Source organism: Canis lupus, chromosome 16 (assembly GCF_011100685.1).
Source record: "Canis lupus familiaris isolate Mischka breed German Shepherd chromosome 16, alternate assembly UU_Cfam_GSD_1.0, whole genome shotgun sequence".
Classification (NCBI taxonomy): Eukaryota; Metazoa; Chordata; class Mammalia; order Carnivora; family Canidae; genus Canis; species Canis lupus.
In genome coordinates, this window is record NC_049237.1 from 24,251,958 (window position 1) to 24,259,889 (window position 7,932).

Here is a 7,932-nt window from a genome sequence, read left to right on the forward strand (position 1 = left end):
CGACGCGCCGGCAGGCCCCGCCCCCTCGGCCGCCCCCCGCACGCGCGCCGGCGGCCGCTCGCCCGTTGATTGGCCGGCCCCTGGGCCTCACGCCAGCACCGCCCACGACCGTGGCTTCAAAACCTCTGATTGGACATCGATGATCCGCTCCTCTGATTGATAGCTGTCTGCCAGTCACTGTCTTCTTGGCTTCGAGCCCTCAATTGGCCCTTGTTGAGGCTTCAGTAATCTCCAATTGGTGCAGCTCTGTGGCTCCGCACCCTGATTGGCTGTCGTGACCAGTCCGAGGGCCCCTTGGCCTTGAATCACCCAGTCACAAAGGGGCGGCTGCAGCTGCCTGCGTAAAGATACCCGTGGAAGGTACCTAGATGGGGATGCTAAAAAGTGTGATTTCCAGGGCAGGATTTGTCAAATAGGAAATCATGGGTAAGAAAGCATGGGCAGTAATGACTCCTTTCCATTAGATAAATGCATTTAAAAAGAGACACGATGAAAAAAAAAAAAAAAAAGAGAGAGACACGATGCCTTTTCGTTTATGTGCATCGGGTGAAGTAAAGGGCTGTAGAGTCTTATGGAGAGCTCTGGACCTGGATTCAGGAGGCCTCTTCCAGCCCCAACCAGGCCACCACCTGCCTGACCCTGGACAAGGCACTTAACCTTTCAAAAATCTCAGTTCTCAGATCTGAAAAGGAGGTACTTAGGCAGGTCACTCTGCAAATTGCATGGGAGTTCTAATGACTTTGATATTATATTTTAAGTGATTCAAATCATTGTGATCCAGAGAGTCATGAAGTAGACGTCAGACAACAAGGTTCACCTTTAGTTAAACAAAATTATTAAGTAAGACGAGGAATGGAAGGTGCCTGGCACATTTCATGTGTTCGATAAAACAGCATGTTGATGTTAATGGTAATAACGTTAATCTACACCACAAGGCTGTCACCCTGCTTGGGCTTTATTTTTCACTTTGGTGAAAGGAAGCAGAAGTGGCAACTCCTCCATAGAGAAGACTGTGATAATTGTATATTGAAGGTGATAATGGATTGTTCTTTGACATACTTGTTAAGGACAGATACTTGACTAATTTTTTAAGTAAGTAAAAGAGAAAATCCAAAATCAAAATGGCTGAATGATGTGTCTTCCTATAAGCTGAGGGGCTCTGGTGCCTGACTTCCTGGGTTTTAATCCTGATCCAACACTTACCAGCTCTGTGACCTTGAGAAAGTATTTTAACTTCTCTAAATTTCAAGTTCCTCCCTTCTCAAGTAAGGGCACTAATAGTACCAACTTCCCAGAGTTGTGAGGATTGAGTTAGAAAAGCGTCAGCGATTGTTATTACCTAAGAAGCAGCACAAGATGCAATTGCACATGGTTACTAAGCAATGTGTGTTGAAAGTGCAGAAATGCAATCACTGTTGTGGGCTGTTCTCATTCACTGCATTAATATTTACGGAGAGCCTCCTATGTATCAATCCTTGTGCTGGGTGCTGTAGATGCTGCAATGACTACCATCACAGGCATAGTGTCTATTGTCACCAAGGCTAGCTGGAGAAGACAATTGAGAAGGCAGTAATTACAAAGCAACGTGATGAGCAAGGAGTATATGGGGGGGTCAGGGTCGGGGGTGGTTTGCTGGTGGAGGGGGCTGGCCTAGAGTTAGGGAAATCCTATGAGAGATGAATGTAGATTCCTCCAATAAAAGGGTAGAAGGACAGAGAGAAGATTACATGTGGAAAGCTCTAGAGATAAGAGAATTAAATATGGCTCGAACTAGGATTGGAGAAAGAATGCAGGAAGATGCAGGGGGATGGAGTCCTGCATTGAGCTCTCTGCAGGGAGCCTGCTTCTCCCTCTGCCTGTGTCTCTGCCTCTCTCTGTGTGTCTCTCATGAATAAATAAATAAAATCCTTAGGGAAAAAATTATTTTGGGCAGAGAAAGTTTGAATGAAAAAAATTAGGAGTTCAGCCTTGGTCATATTAAATTAAATATATCTGATAGCCATTGAATGGCCATGTTGAGAAGCCAGCTAGATATACATGAGTCTAGGATTCAGGAGAGAGGTCTGAACTGGAGATGTACATTTGGGAGTTATCAGGATATGGATATTAAAGCCATGAGTCCAGCTGAGATGACTAAGGGAATGAGCATGGAGAAGAGGACGAGAGTCTAGTGGCATTCCAAATTTAAAGGTTCACAGAGGAGAGGAAGATCCAGATTCATTTAGTCTTCCCAACTACCCTGAAATGAATTACTGTTATGATCCCCTTTTTATAGATGAGAAAACTACAGTGAGTGCTTAAGCAATCTGCCAAATGTCAAGTAAGTAGGTAAGTAACATGGCTGGAGTTCAAGCACACAGGAAGATCTAAGCAGTCTGGTCTGGCCTCCTGCCTCTCTCATAAGCCTGGGCCCTGAGACCTATTGAAGAAATGTTAAGTAGGACAGTGAAATGCTTTCAAATTTACATTTCATAAAGACCAGGCATGTGGGATGGATTGGAGAAAGCCAAGCTTGGGGGCAGGGAGATCATTTAGACTATTGCAGTAATCCACATCAGAGTTGCTAGTGACTTCAACCAGCATGGAGGATTGGAGAAATCAGTGGACAAATTCCAGAGGCGTTTGGGAGGTAGAATGAAGGGGATTAATTAGAAAGTGAATAATAAGGAAGAATGAGGAATCCAGGATTATTCAGTTTCTGATGTGCACGGTTGTATGGATGGAAGTGTCATTTGCTGAGATGGGGATCACTGGAAGAGAGCCACAGGGGAGGGAGAGGTGGCATGAATTCATTCATAGCAATGCCAAGGGCCATATCAAGTTCAACACTCAAATATTTTTTGAATTTAATCAAATGTATCATAGAATTTGGGAGCTCATATAGTACCTTGTCATGGTGTTAAGAAGGGCCACAGGAAACCACTGACTAAAATGGCAAGTCCATTTTATACATAAACATTTCTGGGAAAAGATTTCTAAACCTGCCACTAACGAACCATCCTAGTGTTTAACAGCAATCACTGCTGAGTTTTCTTTCTTTCTTTTTTTTTTTTTAAGATTTATTCATTTATTTGAGAGAGAGCGCGCATGTGTACATGAGTGGGGGCCGAAGGGCAGAAGAAGAGGGAGAAGCAAGGAGCCCTGACTCCTGCTGAGCAAGGAGCCCAGTGTGGGGCTGGATCCCAGGACCCTGGGATTATGACCTGAGTCAAGATCAGGAGTCGGACACTCAACTGAGCCACCCAGTCACCCCTGAGAAATTTTTCCATTGTGAGAAGCCAATCTCAGCTATCAGGATTCCCTGAAAATTACTGGATTATTATTATTAATATTTTGTTCTAAGACAAGAGAGGCCTTGCTCACTGAGAAAGACACTTTTAAGGGCTCTGCAGTGGGGGCTCCAAGCCCCTCTCTATCTTTGACACTTCTTCCTCCTATCCATGAATGTTACCCTTGCATCAAACCTCACTACTGGTCATGCACTGAAGAAACAGAATGCCTTCTCACCCTGTCTTTGTTCTTACTGATCCCTCTTCTTGGCATGTATTCATCTCTTACTCATCCTATTTGTGGAAAATCCCTCCAGCCCTCAAGGCCTAGCCATATGTTTTTTCGTCCACGAAGTCTGTCCCAAGCTGGATGCCCCACACTAGAAGTAATTTATCCCTCTTCTGTGATTAAATAGCATTTCATAGCTCCTTTATGTAACCTACAGTGCTTTTGACACTGTGCCACACATTCATGCACCCAATCTGATCACTGCAACTGGACTGTAAACTCTGAGAACCACGGTGTGCATATATCAATGCCTAATATATATTCATTCATCTATTAAACTAATATTCATGGAGTACTGACTATCTCCTGGACACCAAGGGTACAAAGACAATTAAAACATGTCTTCGGGAGTTTATAATCCAACGTGGAGAAAAAACTCTAAAGAAAAGAAAAGATCCCTTAAAAAAATGAAGACCAGGGATCCCTGGGTGGCGCAGCGGTTTGGCCCTTTGGCCCAGGGCGCGATCCTGGAGACCCGGGATCGAATCCCACATCGGGCTCCCGGTGCATGGAGCCTGCTTCTCCCTCTGCCTGTGTCTCTGCGCCTCTCTCTCTCTGTGACTATCATAAATAAATAAAAAATTAAAAAAAAAATTGAAGACCAGCTCCTTCAAGCCTGGTCATGGAAGGAGCCTATCCTTCTGGAAAGGAGAGCCTACAGTTAACACTCCTAACTCTCAAACAAGAGTCTTACCTTCCCCTTAGGGACTCCTGCTACTGGCTGCCCTCACCATGCTGGACTTGGGAGATTAGCATTCCTTTAGCTCTTTAATATCAGTGTAGACACACAAGTTTTAGTTTAATTTCCCACAGCAGAGCAAAGACCAGATGGATACTTATACAAAGCTTGTGTAAAGGCTTGGGGATTATAAAGGGGAAACAAAAAGAGTCACATGCAAGTAATAATGTAGCTTACAAGATGTGATGTGATGAGGGTATCCTGGGATGCATACCTGCTTCCAGATGGCAGAGCTTCTGCTTCTCTGTACCTCCTCTTGCTCAGGAACCCCAAGCAAGGCCATCTCAAGTTCATCTCAAGGTCCTGCGATCCAAACCTTGCCTGACAAGAAGCAGCAGCAGCCCTCTCCCAGCAGCCTCGGGCTGGCATCCTGGTCCTAGTCTCCTGAAGGAAGAAATCATTAACCAAATGGCTCCTCCCCTAGATGCTATTATACCCAAGGCACAACATTATTCTGTGGCTTCTTGGATGCTCCTTCCTTCTCTCTACACTCCTTGTCTAGATGACCTCAGGAGTATAAGTACTCTTTTAATTATTTAATTTAGGTTTTGTATCTCCAACCTCAACCTCTTCATAAACATACAGGCCCACATATCTTATCATGCACTTGACATCTACACTCAGGTGCCTCACAGACATCTTAAAGGGGGAAAGAGGACCTCTTGAGTTTTCTTCCCCAATCTTTTCCTTCTTCCAGTCCTACTCTCCCCCCAGTTCTCATCTTAGTAAACAGTATCACTATCTATTCAGCTACTCAAACCAATACCCACAAGGTCCTCCATTACCCTCAACCCTGCATCTAATCCAGAAACAAACCCTACTGATTCCCTCACTGAAGTATATCAGGAATCCATTCTCTATCCAAATCAGTCACAACTCCAGTCCAGACCACCACTGCCTCTCACCTGAAAGACTATAAACCACCTACACACTGGTCTCCCAGTTCCACTCTCACCTCATTCAATTCATTTTATGTACAGCAGCAAAAGTGAGTTCAAAAAAAACTATTAATGGCTATGTGCAGCTTAGACTCTTCAACGCCTTCCCAAGGCATGAAGTTCAAATGCCTTTACCACCTTGCTATAGACTCTTTGTGTCCCCTCAAAATTCATATGTTAAGTCCTAATTGCCCAATGGGATGGTATTTGGAAGTGGAGCCTGTGGGATGTGATTAGGTCCTGAGAGTGAAGTCCTCATGAATGGGATTAGTCCTTCCCAAGGACTTAACACCACTACATAGGGAACAGAGGAAAGATGGCTTTCTATGAACCAGGAAACAGGTTCTCACCAGACAGTGCATCTGCTGGAGACTTGATCTTGCACTTCTCCATCTCCAGAACTGTGAGAAATAAATATTTGTTTATATTTTAGTCATAGTCAGCCACTCTGACTATGGTACTTGTGTTACAGCAGCTTAAATGGACTAAGGCACGTCTCTTTTATCTACCAGTTTCCATCTCTCCAATTGAGTCTCTTGCTCCCCCTCTAATGTACCCTCCCCACTCCCCACTTCTAGGCCGTGGAATATGTTGTTCCCTCTGTTTGAAAAGTTTTTTTTCCCTGTTTTTAATATAGCTGGTTCCTTCTCCTTACCTTTAGGGGTAGGCAGTAGAAGAGGAAATTGTTTCATTGTATGACCGAGTGAATTATTATGCTGTATGTCCTGTAACATACAGGATACTATATACACAACTAATAAGTGTTCAAAAAGAAGTTCGCTCAATAAAACTGAATTCCTAGTCTACTTTGTTCTTATCCTAAATTGGAGCAAATGGGGATCATATTCAAGGGCCAGAATATCAGCTTCATGTCAAGGATTCAGGTTTCTCCTAGGCTGCCATTCCTCCATTCCTAGGGTGGAACTTTCACCTCATGCTCACATCTTTGTCATGGCTGCAGGCATCAAGCTGTATTCCAGGCAAAGAGAAGGAGGAAAGACAAAAAGCAAATGAACTAACAGGAAGTCAGTGCCTTTAATGAGCTTTTTCATGAGGTCCCTCTTTGCTCTCTTGTTCAGTATTGAGCTAAAAAGAGGTCCTGGGAATACTTTTAACTGGGCACATTTACTACTCCCCTTCCCAAATGGGACTCTGTTAATAGACAGGAGAATGGAAATTGGGTAGACATCTAACAGGCTGTCTACAGTCAATGGGAGTGACTAGAGCACCTACGGTCCATGAATAGATTGGATATTTTATTTTGTTTATTTTAAATATTTATGTATTCATGAGACATACAGAGAGAGGCAGAGACATAGGCAGAGGAAGAAGTAGGCTTCCCACAGGGAGTCTGATGCGGGACTCCACCCCAAGACCTGGGGATCATGCCCTGAGCAGAAGGCAGATGCTCAACCACTGAATCACCCAGGTGCCCCTAGATTGGATATTTTATTTTTATTTATTATTATTTTTTAAAGATTTTATTTATTTATTCATAAGAGGCACACACACACACACACACACACAGAGGCAGAGACACAGGCAGAGGGAGAAGCAGGCTCCATGCAGGGAGCCTGATGTGGGACTCAATCCCGGGTCTCCAGGATCATACTCTGGGCCAAAGGCAGGCGCTAAACCGCTGAGCCTCCGGGGCTGCCCATGATATTTTATTTTTAAAGATTTTATTTATTTATTCATGAGAGACACGCAGAGAGAGAGAGGCAGAGACACAGGCAGAGGGAGAAGCAGGCTCCATGCAAGGAGCCCAACGCGGGACTCGATCCTGGGACTCCAGGATCACGCCCTGGGCTGAAGGTAGGTGCCAAACTGCTGAGCCACCCAGGGATCCCCTAGATTGGATATTTTAAATAAAGTCTGGAATTGAAAGATTTATGGAAAGCTGACTAGAAAACAGGAAAGCTCCACCAGAGAACTTTCATGTAATCTCCACAAGATAGATAGTAACAAGAAGGGTCTGGCCAGGAGGAGGGCAATGTGGTCAGCTCTGATCTGGAAGGGCAATAGGATGGCAACTGGTCACAGGGTTGTAAATAGCCATAAACTGACCATGTGATCTTGGGCAGGTTATCTAGATAAATTGCTTGAATCAAAAGGTTACCTGTAAAATGAGACAATTGGACTACACTATCTCCAAGATCTTTCCAATTCTAAATTTCTACTAACAATGATCTTTTCTTCTTTTGCAGCAGTGAAATATCTTAAACAAATGAGAGCCTACATAGAAAACAGATAAAATAGAATGACATAGGAATCAAAACCATGGAGTTCTACTTGGCCTTGTCTTAATCCCCATGGTGGCCTCTGAACTCTCCAGAGTATATTTCTACATAGTTCCACATGTGACTGTAATAAAATGATGTGGGGCACCTGGGTGGCTCAGTGGATAAACAAGTTAAGCATCTGACTTTGGCTCAGGTCATGATCTCAGGATTCTGGGATCGAGCCCTGGTCTGGCTCCCTCCTCATCAGGGAGTCTGCTTCTCCCTCTCTTCCCTCTGCCCCTCCCCCTGTTGTACATGCTTGCGCTCTCTCACTTTCTCAAATAAATAAAAAAATATTTTAAATGATGTATTTATTGGTATAAGTCAGCCTATAGATACAGCCATGAGTATTCTTTTCAGAAAAGGAAAATTGCTTTTATTTCTTTTTTTTTTTTTTTTTTGCTTTTATTTCTTA

At 43.8% G+C, this 7,932-nt stretch overlaps 1 long non-coding RNA gene across 1 annotated transcript; it reads left to right on the forward strand.

Annotated features, from left to right (window-relative positions):
• The first annotated feature begins 17 nt into the window (after window positions 1-17).
• On the forward strand, window positions 18-6,467 carry LOC111090272. Its single transcript, XR_005371415.1, has 3 exons — window positions 18-426; window positions 2,276-2,328; window positions 4,562-6,467. It is a non-coding gene; the product is annotated as an uncharacterized LOC111090272 (long non-coding RNA).
• Window positions 6,468-7,932: the final 1,465 nt, after the last annotated feature.